Raw genomic sequence first — 17,524 nt, 5'->3', positions numbered from 1 at the left:
AAAAACATTAGAGTTCTTGCATGGAGGTGTGTATGTGATCACATTGGTGTGGAAGACATGCTAGCAAATTTTTTTTGGATTAAAGGTATCTCTACAAAGATGTGGTTATGTCCACATGGGTATGTCCATATGGGTGTGGAAGGCATGCTAGTATAAAAATTATATCAGATGTTCATACATAGATAGTGTGTGAAGCATGATAGTTTAGAAATTGCGCTAAAATCATTGAATTTAGTGTTGCCAATATTATGTTGTTGAATTTTGGTGGAGAAATTGCAAATTACTTGGTCAATGTTGTTCAGTTGTTTTAGTAATTTCTCATATTTGTTGAGATTCTTTCAAAATCATAAAATCTATAGGTCAAATTATTAATGATTCACATCTATTGAAGTTACATATTCTAAAATTTTATGATGAAATTTAGGCATTGTTTTATTACATTTAATAGATTCTTCCAATATATTATTGTAATATTGTTTGAGACCTAATGTTACAAGAGTTAAGGACTACATCAAATGGAAGTGTATTTGTAAATGACATCTAACACTACAATCACTAAGTGAATAAGAAAATAATGAGCGAAAAGTAAATATGAGTATTGAAACTAATTTGAAGTTAATCTACTTTTTTAAAGTATGTTATTAAACATTTGATGACCTTATCGTTTAGTTAAATGTAAGATATATTTTTATCATATTAGATTATATTAAGTCAGTATAACTTAATAATATATCAGAGATAAAAGTTAATATATTAGGTAATATATCTTAATGATGATGTAACTAATTATAATAGATTAGAGATAAAAAAAAATTATGCTCTTGATTTTTATCTCTCATAACAAAATAAATTAATTGTTATAATTTTTTTAAGTTACCTATTAATAATTATCTACGGATTTGGATTCATAGATAAATTAGGATTTATACGTAAGTAAAATTGATATGTAATTTTGGCGCATTGGAGTTAAAAATATTTTTAAAAATATTATCTCTATGATAATTGGACCGGTAGGTAAATAAAGTTATGCTTACACATACAAATTATAATAAATAACTTATTAAAAAAATTAAAATTATATTAATATCATTATTAATATTAATATAATAATATTAATATTAATTAATAAAAATAAATATTAATATTATTATATTAAAAATATTTATTTTATTAATATTTATTTTTATTTTTATTTTGTAATTGAATTGCATTTTTTTCTTCTTTTTATCTTGTTAATTTAGTTGTGTAGAGTAATTTATTAATTTGTTAAAGTTATTTTATATCATCAGGTAAAAATCGAAAACTGAACACAATTATTAGAAACCTTTAATAGAGTTAACGTTTGAGCCACGAAAATAGGTTTAATTCTTCCAACTATTCAACAATATATTGATAATAATTAAAGAACATAATTAAGTGTAGGATTTGCCTTGATAGAGGTGATTTAGATGAATTAAAAGTAAAAGTACGTCTTCAAAGAAACCTAAGTTGATAATGTAGATTAATTAATTTTGCCTACTAATTCTCCCTCTTTATTTATTATGTACCAAGTCCCTTTAATAATTTTATAATCTATAATTTATGATAAAATGTGCATTAAAAGAATATATCGAAAATTAGTGGTAGCAGTTTTGTTTGAATTTAATACCATGCCTAATCATTTCTAGTGAAACAAAAGATTTAATATGAATGGTGAGTAGTGGTGAGAAGTCAATGGGGAGAGTTATTTTATTTTGTAATAAGGAAGAATGAGTGAAGATTCACGTTAGGTAATGTTATGAGTAACAATTTTCAATTCAATTTTTAAATAGAAAGTGCGTTGAGAGTCCATAGAAACCACAGAATGAAGATGCTAAAGTGTGAAAAAGCAGAAACAGTGTGTAAGACAAAAAGTGGGTTTTGAGGTGTCTTCCACCATAACTTTCTACTGCTACCACTTTTCCAAAACTCAAACAAAAGTGCTTTAATTATAACCCTTTTTGATTTGTTATAGCAGATATCACTTCTTCATAAATAATCTCCTATGCTTATCATCTATCTACAACATCAACTATCATTAATCCCAAATAACCATTTTAACTCACATATATTACATTCATTTTCCAAAATACAATGTAAAATAAAATATAGACAAATATTTATAATCGATGATTTTAGAAAATATATTATTCTGATATTAATAGTTTATAATTAAAGAGTAAATAACATATCTCTCACGTCAAAAGTGATAGCTAGTATGTAAAACATATTATTGGTGGTTTGATAGCGGATGACATGATCAACCCATCAAATATTTGTTATGATAAACTTTAAATGATTCTGATATCATATTAAGAAATGAATTTTAACCCTAACTCAACTTTAGAAAACTAATTTATAAGGTGAGATTTGCATATAATACAATGAAGTGGCTTCATGTATATGATCTCTAACAATACTTACACTAATAGTTGTAGTTAAATAATGTTAATATAATTTTAGTAGTGGATTGCAAAATAACATTTGGCGCATTTAAAATTGATTTAAATCCCATAAGGTTTGTTTGGCTTATTATTTCTTACATTTACAAGATTTATATATAAGTGATATAAACTAAAGAAATGAGATTGAAAACAGTAACATAGGGTTATTTTAGATCAACTTCATCCTAACTAATTTTAGAAAACTAAAATAAGAAGAAGAAAATTATCCAAAAGTTAAAGTTAGATTATATATAAATTTAAAATAAATTTTGAAAAATTAATATAAAGGATTTTTACGAATTAATTTATATATAAATTAGTTATAGTTTTTATAATGAGTTTATTTTATTTTATTTTATTTTTATAAATAATTATGGAAAGTTTTGTTAAAAAAATATAGTTGATATCCAATTACTTTATTTAAACTAGCCGAAGCACAAGTGATGTCTCGTGTGTCCACATTTTTTTCTAGATATTACAGTTTATAATAATTATAATTTTATTGAATTAATATATGATATAAATTTACAAATGTTATTATAAATTTTACTATACACATAAAAATGAAAATATTAATTTAAAGTCTAGTCATCTTATAATAATAATTTTTTTTAATTTTTGTTGTTGCATGTAAGTTATTGGGTAGTGGTTTTTATTTGGAATAATTATTTTTAAAAAGTAGTTATTTAAAGGCTAAAATTATAAGAAATCATTTTTTATTTATTTTTTATTCAAATTCAAATTTCTTTAAATTGTTTTAAATTCAAATTTTGAATTTAAAATAAATAATTATTAAATTTATTATAAAGGATAAAATTGGAAATTACACAACAACAAAAATCTCTTTATATTGTTATAGATATCTGATTAGGAATCCAATTCTCATGCTTTTGTGCTAAAAAAAAAATGTTAAAAAATTCATCCTTCTAAATAAATCTTACTAACTAGAGAAATTAGCCACAAAAAATATTTGAAGAGATGAAAAATTAAAAAAAAAGCAAAATTACAAAAATGGAAACCTTAATACTTTGCACCTTGCTAGCTTATTGCGTGTTGATTCATCATGTTGTCCCCCATTATTAGTAAGTCGCCATTATAAACCCTAAATCAATTTCCTTTAATAATTTAGAAACCTATTAAATGCTTATTAATTTAGAAACCTATTTAATTGGAATATTTTCAAGATACAATTTTTTTTTATATGTAAATTGTAATTACCATATAATTAAAGTTATGAATTTTAGTTTTGAAATTGAGTTTAAAACAATTTGTATGAATAATATAAGAATATTGAAAGAAAGAGTTTGTAAAGTGAAAACGTAGTTGCAACAATAATTACCTGAATATTATATTTTGACTTTCACGCTACCTAAGTAAACATGACGGATGACATTACTTTAAAAGGATGTCGTACCACATTCGAAACAAAGTACAAAAATGAAGTTACGCATTTCAAAACCAAAATGGTTACCACGTCATCTCATCTTCCTTGACTTTTTTTATTCATAATAATTACTTTTTCCTTTAATCAAAATGGTGAAGTTAGTAATGATAACTGTAGAAAAAATCATAAAAGTAGTTAAATAAGATTTAGAAATAAAATAAAAAATATTGAATAAGTTCCCAACTACGGTTTGTATTTAGAATTATTTGTTTACAAGGTCAATGTTCCTATTAAGCTTATTGGAACAACATTACTAATTTTTACAAGGTATTGTCGATTTTTAAATTCGAAATTTTGATACGATTTTGTCTTTTAATGCTTTGTTTGAATTAAAGATTGAAATTGAGGGAGTAAATTTGAGATGATTTAAAAAGAAATTGTAAAGAAAGTGAAGATGTTTGGATTCACATCAATAAAATAAAAAGTGTATGAAAAGTTTGTGTGTAACACCCCATAAATTACATATAACTATTACAATAAAAGTTGTATTAGTTTCTATACAAACTTTGTGTTTTTCAAAACATTCCTAATACAAGATTAAGACTTATGAAAACACAAATATTTACAATATACAGTTCAAAAGAACATCCTAATGCCCTCCAGAACCTCCAACACATGTATGGTCATTTGCTCATGTACGTAGTACAGTCATCGCAGTTAAAACACAACAAGAAAAGCAAGGGTAAGCTAATGAAAAGAAATTTCATATCTTATCTAATTTTTGCAAAAAGAACCAATCAAACAAATCATTTATAAATATTTCTTTAAATATTGTCATAAAAAATTTCAATATCAATTTCATCATTCATATAGACCACACATGAATCTATTTTCAATCACAATCATTGGATTTCATTTCAATCCCACTTCATCTTCCAGAAAACTCATTAAGTATTCCCTTACCAGAGACTAACACCCAACTCAAAGATTACCAGTGAATCCAATAGAAAGAATCAGGGTAAGTTCAAACATCTAATACCGAGTGTCTACAGTGGGACCCGGTGTGTATGAACTCTCAACTTCTCACCATCTGATATCTTAGTCTACATGACTTAGATCATTAGTGAAGCCAGAGGATCTCCGTTAAACATAGGTTTTTCATACTTAATGTACCATCAAATAACAACTCATACATTATCCCAAATGTATGACATCAATTTCATACGATTTTCATCATACAATATCATTCAAAAAGTGATCCACAACATTCAAAAGTCTATTGGACATAAAAAAAAAACTCTTTAATACTAAATCATCAAAACCTAATATTTCCACCAATTTAAATAATATATAAACAAACAACCCAATATATAAACACACAACATCCCTGCAAGAAAAATTGAATATTGGGACCACGTCCCTTCCGCATTAAGATCTTCTATCCTAGGGTGCTATTAAAATTAAATTTAGCTTCCCTTACCTTAATTGCTTGCTATCCAAGCAACTTCTAGAATTTTATTTCCCAAGTCGGGATAAGCTTCAAGATTTACGGGCATAATGCAAGTTATCCAAACAGAACAAAAATTCAGTATATAATAGAATAAGCTGAGAGGATTAAACTTCTCAATTGACCCTACCAAGATTGATGACTAAATCCTAAGGAAAAACAGAGAACAAAGGATATTTAGAGTAAAAATGAACTTACTCTGTTTGAAAATCTGATCGGGTAGAAATGTTCCTTAACTCCTCAGCTACAGCGTGGTATAATCAGATTCTAAAATAGATGAGGTATGGAGTGAGAAATTAAGAGAGAAGATAGAAGGGAGAAAGAAAGGGAAGAAAAAAATGGTGTGTGCAGGGGAGGCAACGATTCTCAGCTTTTTTGTTTTTTTGTTTTACTTTTTTTTTATACTTTTACATTGTGAGTGATGTGACGCGTGTGATTGAAATTGTATTTTTTTAATTGATAAAAATATATAAGTTTAAACATTTGACCTTGTATTTAAAATATATTAAAAAATTAATTTGATTGATTATTTGAATTATAATTGTTTTGAATTAAAATATTATATGTAAACTGTAACACCCCATAAAATATATAGACTTGGAGTTTTTCAAAATATTTCTATAACAAGATTATGACTTATAGAAATATTAATATTAACAATATAAGATTCAAAACTACATCCTAAAGACCTCCAGACCCTCTGACACCTGTATCATCATCTGCTCGTGTACGTAGTAAGTCATTGCAGTTCACAACACAACAAGAAAAATCAGAGTAAGCTAATGAAAAGAAATTCCATAACATATTTAATTCATGCAAAAAGAACCAATCAAACTAACCATTTATAAACATTTCTTTAAACGTTGTCATATAAAATTTCAATATCAATTTCATCATTCATATAGACCACACATAAATCTATTTTCAATCATAATCATTAGATTTCATTTCAATCCCACCTCGTCTTCCAGAAGAATCATTAAGTATGTCCCTACTAGAGACTAACACCTGATCCAAATATTAGTAGTGAATCCCAAGATAAAGGATCAAGGTAAGTTCAAACATATAATACCGAGTGTCTGCAACGGGAGCCAGTGTGTATGAACTCCCTTTGAGCTTCTCACCACCTTATATCTTAGTCTATATGACTTAGATCATCAATGAAGCTAGAAGATCTCTGTTAGCAATAGACTTTTCATACTTAATGTCATCATACAACAACTCATACATTATCCCAAATGTTTGACATCAATTTCATACAATTTTCATCATACAATATCATTCAAAACACGATCCACAACATTCAAAAGTCTATTTAACATAAAAAAAACAACATTTAAATACTAAACCATCAAAATCTAATATTTCTACAAGTTTAAATAATATATAAACAAACAACACAATATATAAACACACAACATCTATGCAAGAGAAATTGAATATTGGAACCACGTCCCCTCCACATCTAGATCTTATAGCCTAAGGTGTTATTAAAAAATTAAAGAGTTTCTCTTACCTGAAATTCCTTATTCTGATAGAATTTCTACCTCATGAGTCACTCCAAAATTTAGGAACCTAGAGCAAGTTATCCAAAAATTACCAAATTTTAGTATGAGCTTAAATCAAGTTGAGAGAAACATTTTTCTCAACTGGCCCCACTAATATTGATGACTAAATCATAGAGAAAAATAGAGAATAAGGGATCTTTAAAGTAAATATGGATTTACTCTGTTTGAAAATATGATTAGGTAGAAATGTAGTCTAACTCCTCAGCTACAACATGGTGTTATCAGATTTTGGAATAGATGAGGTATGAAAGAGAAATTGAAGAGAGAAGGGAGAGAGAACGGGTGAGAAAAAAAGAAAAGGAATGTGAGGGGTGGGGGCACTGACGGTCTTATAATTATCCCCAACAACAAAAATTTCCGTCCTCGAAAATTAGCTTACCAAGAAATATTAGGATATTATTCTCTTATATTCTCTTTTATTTTTTAAGTGGAATCACATCATATGAGATTTCACAATACTTTAACTATGTCGATATTTTCACCATGAAGTTACTTTAATTGAGAACCCAAAATTTTAACTTACTCCACTTTAAAAGAAAGATATTTTATTTAACTAAATTAGACATTAGAATATGAGTGTGACCAATCATATATATTTCTTTAGTTACGATACACGAAAGACATAATGAATATTGGTTAATGGAAGAGACAAAACAAGTTTAAAAGCAATAAAACTTATTCTCTTGAGAATCTTGTAGAACCTATGAATTTTGGATTCATCTTTTTAGATATGATTGCTCTCCTTACACCAAGGAATGGCGTAACTCTCAGAAGATCAAGATTACCCATAAAGAAAATTAAAAGTCTTCTTCATTTATTTGCATCAGATGTCTACCTAATCGAAGATGTCTTAAGTCATTATAGTTCTCAATGATCCACGACTTGTATTCTTATATGAATAAAGACATCTCACACCAACCTCTCCGCAAGTATATCTCTAATAAAACTCAAGTTATCCAATTCAAGCTTATACTAATATAGGCAATACCAAATCCCAAAGAAATGGAATCCATAGAACCATGAGATAGGTATAACTAAATCAAAATGAATTTTTCCCATATTAATTGGGAGAACCTCTTTTACTTTCCAATGGTCATACGTGGGTGTCAACATCACTAGCTCATTTTGTTCTTCAATTTCGAGCGATAATATTCTCATATTCAGAAGGATGTGCAACATGAATTACTAAAGACCTCTGCTTAGAACTAAGAGTAAGATCTACCACCATCTCACTCCATTCAATACCATGTACTAGAGGATTAATTCCCAACCTTATGAAAATATAAGTATAACCTCCAAACATAAACTTCCTTAACAGTACCTAATGTCACTTCTTCACCACTTTTGTCAAACTGAAACCTTTTATCTCACCCAATTATTTGCATTACCTCAAGCATATCATTATCTTCCATAGGTAGAATGTGCGTAGTCTTCATTAATCCATCTCATATTACTCATATTGAGTCATTTTTCTTCACTATATGTGATCACAAGTAGGTGATAAAATTCATGGAAATATTATTTCACTATCATCCCATGAATGTAAAAACCATGTTAACATACTTCCTAGTCATTATTTGTTCGGTCTTTGATTTTTTTTTTTTGGACAAGATAAACGAGTAGCTACATACTTGACTATATCTTCCTTCATACCATGTCACCAAATAAAAATCCTTAAATATTAATACCTTTGTGTCACACTTAGATGTAAACTGAGTTTGCTTTCATGACTCTTAGATATCCCATCTGATTCAATTTATCATCCTCTGTCACACATATTTTGTTTCTAAATCTTAATATACCATTTGTTTCCCACAGAGAACTCTTTAGTTTCAACAGTACATAATAATCTTAGAATAATCTTCAAATTCAATTTCACCAATTTCCTTACTCTTACTTTTTCTAGAAACTCATTAATTATAACAAATGTACTACAACTTCCAAATTTAAATTGTTGGAACTTCCACTTAACTCCAACTATATAATTATGTCTCCCCGTGACTTTAACTAAATGCAACAACATTTCCTTTCCCAGGATAGTAATTCCACTAAAATTAATAATCTTTCAAAACTCCATTCATCTTCTTCAAAAGGAATTATGCATCGTTCATTACTCGGTCTACCACAATCTAGATTTCATTATGTACTCTTATTGTTTATGGAAAAGGAACCACACATATAACAAAAACAACTTTATTTCTACTTAGTCACGTCCAATGGTTGTAACATTATCCTAGGTCTTTGATATTCCACTTTAGTCTCTTATAAGTCAGACAAAGAAGGACCTATGGAGCCACTTCCTCTTTATGTTGAACCATAAAAAGAATATGCTTGATGCATATTAAATCATTTTTATAACTTCTTGTTTGCAAATACAAACAACTTATCTTAAAACTCATAATTCTCCTTTTACTTCCATAATGAAATTCTCAATCCACTTAGTTATTAACTCTCATTAATTTGAGTTTTTCACCATTATATCAGACACTTGAAATATCTCCTTGCTCATGGCAGTTTCAACCAAATTTTCCTTCCACCAATGATACACATATTGAAATCTTACTCCTTTAATAACTTCACCAATCTCTTTTGTCTCACGTCTAGCCTCTTCTAATCAAACAAGTACTTAAGATTCTTATAATATTGAATGCAACTAATCAATCTCTTGTAACAATCAATTAAAACCACAAAAATTTATGTTTCCATGCTAGCCTTGTAACGACATCGTTACTCACTTCTACTAATCATATTTGGATCTATAAGTTGTCTTATACAAATCTTCACTTTTTACATAAAGTTTTGGATACCCGAATCTCATGTCTACTTGGAAAACATTGATACTCAACCCAACAATCTATTTTCTCCAATTTAATTTTTTGACTTTACTACTCAGATGAAGACATTTGATAATGTGCCATTAACACCAACCCTACTCAAGCACTAGACCAAAGAAAATTCCACTTTTATCTTTGAAGACAACCTTGACACTTGCTCTAGAAAACTATGTATAAAACACCATTTTGTCGAAGTACTACTTCTCTAACATGTATTATTTATCCTTATTTGAAGTCGGATTATAAAACAAGTTACCCTAATTTGTGACCCGTTCCATACTCGTTATGCAATTACTCATTCCATATTATTCAAATTTGAAGATGTCACATTTCCATTCATCACAATTAAAAAGATTGTGATCGACATAAACTTAATTCACCCTGAAATATTATGTTTAGGTCCTCCAAAGACAAATGTCTCAAACTCACTTAGAATTTGAGTCTATCGGTAATAATAACCACCTATCGTGTGTGTTTATCTCTCTCTCTCTCTCTCTCTCCCTATATATATATATATATATATACACATATATACACACACACTACACTCAAACAAATGTCGGTGTAAAACTATTAGCTAAAAAGACCGTTTTAAAATTTTCAACCAAACACTTACACTAATTAAATTTATTTTCCTAAAATAAACCTGTGTTCAATATCAACTTCACATAATATAGAAATAACCATCCCAAAACATATACAAAAAATTAAACTCTACTTTTAGAATTAAGATAGAAAATCATCTTGATTTAGTCATAAGTGTGCACCCCCACCACTCTATCAAGATTCTTTTCATTCTTAATACTTTCATCTTTATTCATAACAATCACTTTGAGTCAACCACAAACAAGATTTAACAACACCACCTTGTTAAATATCCTATTCGAAACTTTTAACCATGGTTGTCAAACTCGCGAGTCAACTCGTTGACTCGTCCGAGTGTACGTTCCCACTTTGCCTTACCGAGTTAACTCGGTAGCAGACTCGGTTTTGAGGTAAACTCGGTGGACTCGGTGTGGAATCGGTAGACTCGGTGTGGACTCGCGACTCTGGTCCGAGTTGGAGAGTCCAGCTGGGTTTTTTTTTTTAAAAAACAAAACTGTGTCGTTTTGAATGGGGGGGCTGAATGAAATAAAAAAAACATAGGTTTTTGCGTTTCGTTTTGTGTTTCCATTCTGTTCTGTGGAGTGTGGCAGCGATAGATTGAGTTGTGAGTTGCAGTGGTGGTGGTCGCGTCGCAAGTTGTTGCAGGTGGTGGTCGCGTCGCGAGTTGCTGTAGGTGGTGGCGTTGCGTTGCTGCAGGTGGGGCATCGCGGTGGTCGCGCCGGAGTGTTCGTCGGACTCGTGGGTTGTTGCAGGTGTGGCGTCGCGGTGGTGCGTTGCGGTGGTCGCGTCGGAATGTTCGTCGGACTTGTGGGTTGTTGCTGCTCATCATATAAGGTTAGAGTTGGGTGGTGTGAAATTAGGGTAGGAAAGGGAAGGGATTATTAGGGTTCTATTTTTTTTTTTTAATTGGCTGCATAATGAACTATTTTTTAATTGAGAATAGTTGCTGGTTGCCCTGCACTTTTGGTTTTTTTACAGAAATTGAATTTGGAGGAGCAGTATTTTTGTTAAGAAATGTCTGGGAGTGGATCAAATTCAAGTGAGCTCAATAGAACTGCATCTGCATCTTCTAATAGAAGTAAAAATGCTCCAGGAAATAGAACTGATGTTGGATGGAAGCATGGGATAGATATTAATGGAAATGGTAAAAAAGTGAAGTGTAGTTATTGTTCAAAGACTGTGAGTGGGGGAATATTTAGGTTCAAACATCATCTTGTTGGAACTAGGGAGGACTCTGAACCTTGTTGTTCTGTTCCAGAAGAAATAAAAGATTTGATGATAAAAATTGTTGCAGAAGCTAAGCAAGCCTCTTTGAAAAAAAGAAAGTTAAATATAATTGATGAAGACCAAGGATGTGAGAGGCTTGAAGAAAGACAACATATATTTGGTTCTAAAGGAAAAGAAAAAGTTGGTAGTAGGGGGGCAGTTCAAGCTACCATAAATCAAATGATGAAGAAAGGTTATAAAGAAGAAGTGGATGCTCAAGTTGCTGAATTTTTTTACACAAGTGTCATTCCGTTTAATGTAATTAAAAATCCAGCTTTTACAAAGATGTGTGAAATGATTGGAAAATATGGAGCTGGCTATAAACCTCCATCTTATTATGATATTAGAGAAAAACTATTGAAGCAAGCAATTGACAAAACTAATTTAGTGCTTCAAGAATACAAGGAAGAGTGGAAGAAAACAGGTTGCACAATCATGTCTGATGGGTGGACAGATAAAAAGAGGCGTTCTATTTGCAATTTCTTGGTAAATAGTCCTAAAGGGACTGTTTTTATGTATTCATTGGACACCTCAGACATATCAAAAACTGCAGATAAAGTTTTTAAGATGCTGGATGACGTTGTTGAATTAGTTGGATAAGAAAATGTGGTGCAAGTGGTGACTGATAATGCTGCAAATTTCAAGGCAGTTGGAGAGTTGTTGATGCAAAAAAGGGAGCATTTGTATTGGACCCCATGTGCTGCCCACTGCATTGATTTGATTTTTGAAGATTTTGAAAAGAAGTTGAAGGTCCATGAGCTTACTATCAAGAAAGGAAGAAAGATCACCACTTATATTTATGGCAGATCAATGCTAATTAGCATGTTGAAGAAGTTCACAAAAGAAAGAGACTTAATAAGACCGGGTGTAACTAGATTTGCCACCACTTATTTAACTCTAGGTTCTCTTCATGAACTGAAAGCCTCATTATTGACCATGTTCAGTTCTGAAGAATGGAAAACAAGTAAATTTGGAACTTCACAAGAGGGGAAAAAGGTTGAAAATATGATATTAGACAACCGATTTTGGAAGAATATCTCCACGTGCCTCAAAGTTGCTGCCCCTCTTATGGTGGTCCTAAGATTGGTGGATTCAGATGCAAAACCTGCAATGGGTTTCATATATGAAGAGATGGATCGTGCAAAGGAGAAGATTAAGAACAATTTTAATCATATTAAGAAAAGGTAAAAAATTTATAGCTTTTCTCTTTAAAAATTTAATTACTCCTTCTTCTTTTATTACTTATATGATAGTTGGTTGGTTGGTATTGATTACTATTGAATGAATGTATGTAGCTATGAAGAAGTTTGGAAAATAATTGATGCAAGATGGGATAATCAACTTCATAGGCCTCTGCATGCAGCTGCATACTATCTCAATCCCCAATTCCATTATGAACTTGAGTTTAGATCTGATGATCCTGAGGTGAAAGAAGGCTTGTATACATCCATGAGAAGATTGGTTAAGGATGCTACTGAAAGAAGGATAATTAATGTGCAACTTGTAGAGTATCATTTTGGTAGAGGAGCCTTTGCAATGGATGACGCAAAGGAAAGTAGAAAAACAATACTTCCTGGAGAATGGTGGGAGATGTTTGGGTATAGAACTCCAGAGTTGAAGAGGTTTGCTATCCGAATTCTAAGTTTGACTTGTAGCTCTTCTGGATGTGAGCGAAATTGGAGCTCATTTGAAATGGTAATTGAAGTTATTTATAATTTCTTTATTTAGTTTTATATGGTTAGTTACTAAATTTCCTATTTAATATAGGTTCATACAAAGAGAAGAAACCGTTTGCATTAGAAAAAGATGAATGATTTGGTGTATGTCATGTATAACTTGAAGTTGAGTAATAAGCAAATTAGAAAAACAGTTGCTCTTCCCTTTGATGATATTCAATCAGATGATGAATGGATAACTGAAGAGGGAGATAATATTGATGAGATTGATCAAGTTCAAGATGCAAATGTTCACTTAAATCCAGCAATAACAGTTCCAACTCTAGATGCATTTGATATTGAAAATTTGACTTTTGATGTCAATGTGGATGAAGATGAAGATGGAGATGATGATGAAGATGATGATGGAGATGATGATGGAGATGATGGAGGAGAGGATATCATTAGAGGATTGGACATGGAAATTTGAATTTCTAATTATTTAATTTCTATGACTTGAATTGAACAATTTAACTTTAGTAGTATTTGTATGACCTTCTTTATTTGAGACTTTGAAGTTAGATGATTTGGTATATTATTATTTCTCATTAAGGACTAAATGTAGTTATTTACACTATTTTTTTTTTAATATGAAAGTAGACTCTTACGAGTCTACGAGTCGAGTCTACGGAGCTCCCACGAGTCTATGTAGACTCGCGAGTTTGACAACCATGCTTTTAACTAAGTCTTGAAGCTAAACTTAAACAAAAATCAACACGCAGGAGAAACACAATAAACCCACTACCTTCAAGTCATACTAAGGATGAACTGCTCTGATACCATTAAATGTAACACCCCAAAAAATGTATCTAACTATTACAATACAAGTTCCACCGATTTCTATATAGATTTGGAGTTTTTCAAAATATTTCTATTATAAGATTATAACTTATAAAATATTTAACAATATAAGGTTCAAACTACATCCTAAAGACCTTCAGACCCTATGACACTTGTATAATCATCTGCTCGTGTACGTAGTACAATTAAATGTAACACCCCAGGAAATATATAACTATTACAATACAAGTTCCACCGATTTCGTAGTACAATCATCGCAGTTCACAACACAACAAGAAAAACCAGAGTAAGCTAATGAAAAGAAATTCCATAACATATTTAATTCATGCAAAAATAGTCAATCAAACTAACCATTTATAAACAGTTCTTTAAATGTTGTCATATAAAATTTCAATATCAATTTCATCATTCATATAGACCATGGATCTATTTTCATCACAATCATTGGATTTCATTTCAATCCCACCTCGTCTTCCGGAAGAATCATTAAGTATGCCCCTACTAGAGACTAACACCTGATCCAAAGATTAGTAGCAAATCCCAAGATAAAGGATCAGGGTAAAATCAAACATCCAATACCAAGTGTCTAGATCGGGACCCGATGTGTATGAACTCCATCTCAGTTTCTCACCACATGATATCTTAGTCTATATGACTTAGATCATTAGTGAAGTTAGAGGATCTTTGTTAAACATAGACTTTTCATACTTAATGTCATCAAACAACAACTCATACATTATCCCAAATGTATGAAATCAATTTCATACAATTTTCATCATACAGTACCATTCAAAACACGATCCACAACATTCAAAAGTCTATTTAACATAAAAAACAACACTTAAATACTAAACCATCAAAATCTAATATTTCTACAAGTTTAAATAATATATAAACAAACAACACAATATATAAACACACAACATCCATGCAAGAGAAATTGAATATAGGGACCATGTCCCCACCATATCCAGATCTTCTAGCCTAGGGTGCTATTAAAAAATTAAAGTTAGTTTCCCTTACCTGAAATTCCTTATTCTGATAGAAATTCTACCTCAAACAAGGGAGTCACTCCAAAATTTAAGAACCTAGAGCAAATTATCTAAGAATTACCAAATTTTAGTATGAGCTTAAATTAAGTTGAGAGAAACATTTTTCTCAACTGGCCCCACTAATATTGATAACTAAATCATAGAGAAAAACTAAGAATAAAGGATCTTTAGAGTAAAAATAAACTTACTCTGTTTGAAAATTTGATCAGATAGAAATGTAGTCTGACTCTTTAGTTACAACATGACGTGATTAAATTTTGAAATATATGAGGTATGAAAAAGAAATAGAAGAGAGAATAAAGGAGAGAGAAGAGAGAGAGAACGGGTGAGAAAAAAAGAAATGGAATGTGGGTTGGGACACTGACGATCTTACATATAGTATATGTAAAGTAGTATTTTCAAAAAATTAAATATTCCTTATATTTATAATTATGTATAAATAAAAAATAATATTTATAATTTTTTTAATAAAAAATATTATTTGTAAAGTATCTGTAAAATAGTATTTTTTTCAAATATTTAAATATTCTTTATATTTATAGTTATTTTATAAATTCAAAATAATATTTATAAAGTTTTTTGACTTCATTTTTTTAAAATATAATATTATATATAGAGCCGGCTTTTCCAAAAATTAACTGTAATGTAGCCTTTTTAAATTTTAAAATATTCTTTATACTTATAATTATTTTTTAAATTTAAAATTAAATTTATAAATTTTGTTTTACTTGATTTAAAAAAAAATGTATATTATATGTAAAGTAGTCTTTTTCAAATATTATCTGTAAAATAATATTTTTAAATCTTTAAATATTTTTTTATACTTATAATTATTTTTTAAATTCAAAAATAATGTTTATAAAGTTTTTTTACTTATTTTTTAAAAAGAAATAATATTATATGCAAAGTACATGCAAAGTAGTATTTTCAAATATTTAAATATTCTTTATACTTATAATTATTTTATAAATTGAAAATATTATTTATAAATTTTTTTATTTATATTATATGTATCAAAATCAATTTTACAAGTTGAATATAATTTTTTTTTAATTTGATAATTAACTCTACTTAATATTATTATTTTAAAAATATTTATGTATTTAAACTTAGTTACCATTATCAATCACCATCCATCAGATTTTTTTTTTAAAATGTACCGTCCCGTTTCCGGGCGTTGACCAAAGTCAAAGTCAAATATATGGTGGGACCCATCCAGGGAGCACAGGGAGGAAAGTCAACAGGTTGACCGCTTAAGGAGTCGCCAGGATAAGGCGTCGTCGGGTTAAGGCGTCGTCGGGTTAAGGCGTCGCCAGGATGAGGCGTCGCCAGGATGAAGCATGGCCAGGTTAAGGCATCAACGGTGTCACCCCCCGATACCCACGGGTAGGAAAGACTGTGGAGGGGGCGACACCACGAGGGGCCTCAGTACCTCAGAACAGTAATAAAGAGAAGATAAAGGTGGCTTCAAGGCCATATTCCCAGTACCAGTGAGAAGTAGCCTGACTCGTGAAGTACCCACGCCACCTCTGGGAGACCCTGGGACAGATACGACCCATGAGAGGGCCACGCCTAGGGACGAACCATGTGCGTAGTACGAGAGGAAGGTAGATACACTCCCAGGGCAAGTGACCAGAGGCTGGGGCGCATAAGTTAGCACCCAGAAAGTCACCCCTTGCGCCAAATGCACTTCGAGAAAGGAGGACTTACACGATGGATTATCCCTAAGTTGGGTTACGACGCTGTAAGGCCCTCCACGTAGAATAGCGATCAAGTCAGAAGAACACATGGCAGTAAGCATTGAAACGTCAAGGTATACAAGTTTCCCTGAAAGTTTGCTAAGGTACGTTTTTATTCCGTTTACGTTTCAAACGCTTTAAAGCACTTTAAACGCTTTAAATGCTTTGAACGTTTTAAACGCGTTGAACGTTTTTAAACACCTTAAATGCGCTTTAAGACGCTTTAAATGCACTTTAAGACGCTTTAAATGTTTTAGACGTTTAAAAGAGGCTTTAGACGTTTGAGACAGGGATCGAAACTCAGTTCTACACAGACACACACTCTAGTCGCTTGCTCGCGAACCCACTGTATGCACAGGCAATTAGAGAGAAATCAGTTACTCAGTTATTTTACCACCTTCAGAGCATCCATTCACGGTGCTCCGATACGGAGGTGTGTTCTTTGATGTTTCTCGCTAGCTGACTTGATCGTCGGAGTGCAAACGGCCGCGAGGGAGCCCCTTTGTTCACTTCTTTTCAGGTACTCACAGCAGCTAAAGGTGGGGATTTGGACCGAAGACGAGGGAGTCCTTGATACGCGAGTCTTAGCT

General features: G+C 30.7%; 1 pseudogene; it reads left to right on the top strand.

Moving 5' to 3' along the window:
• The first annotated feature begins 11,375 nt into the window (after nt 1-11,375).
• LOC137834013 (uncharacterized) lies at nt 11,376-13,772 on the top strand (annotated as a pseudogene).
• Nucleotides 13,773-17,524: the final 3,752 nt, after the last annotated feature.

This window comes from Phaseolus vulgaris, chromosome 11 (assembly GCF_000499845.2).
Source record: "Phaseolus vulgaris cultivar G19833 chromosome 11, P. vulgaris v2.0, whole genome shotgun sequence".
Lineage (NCBI taxonomy): Eukaryota > Viridiplantae > Streptophyta > Magnoliopsida > Fabales > Fabaceae > Phaseolus > Phaseolus vulgaris.
Note: the sequence above shows the minus strand (reverse complement) of the source record. Positions and strands in the feature narration are given on the sequence as shown.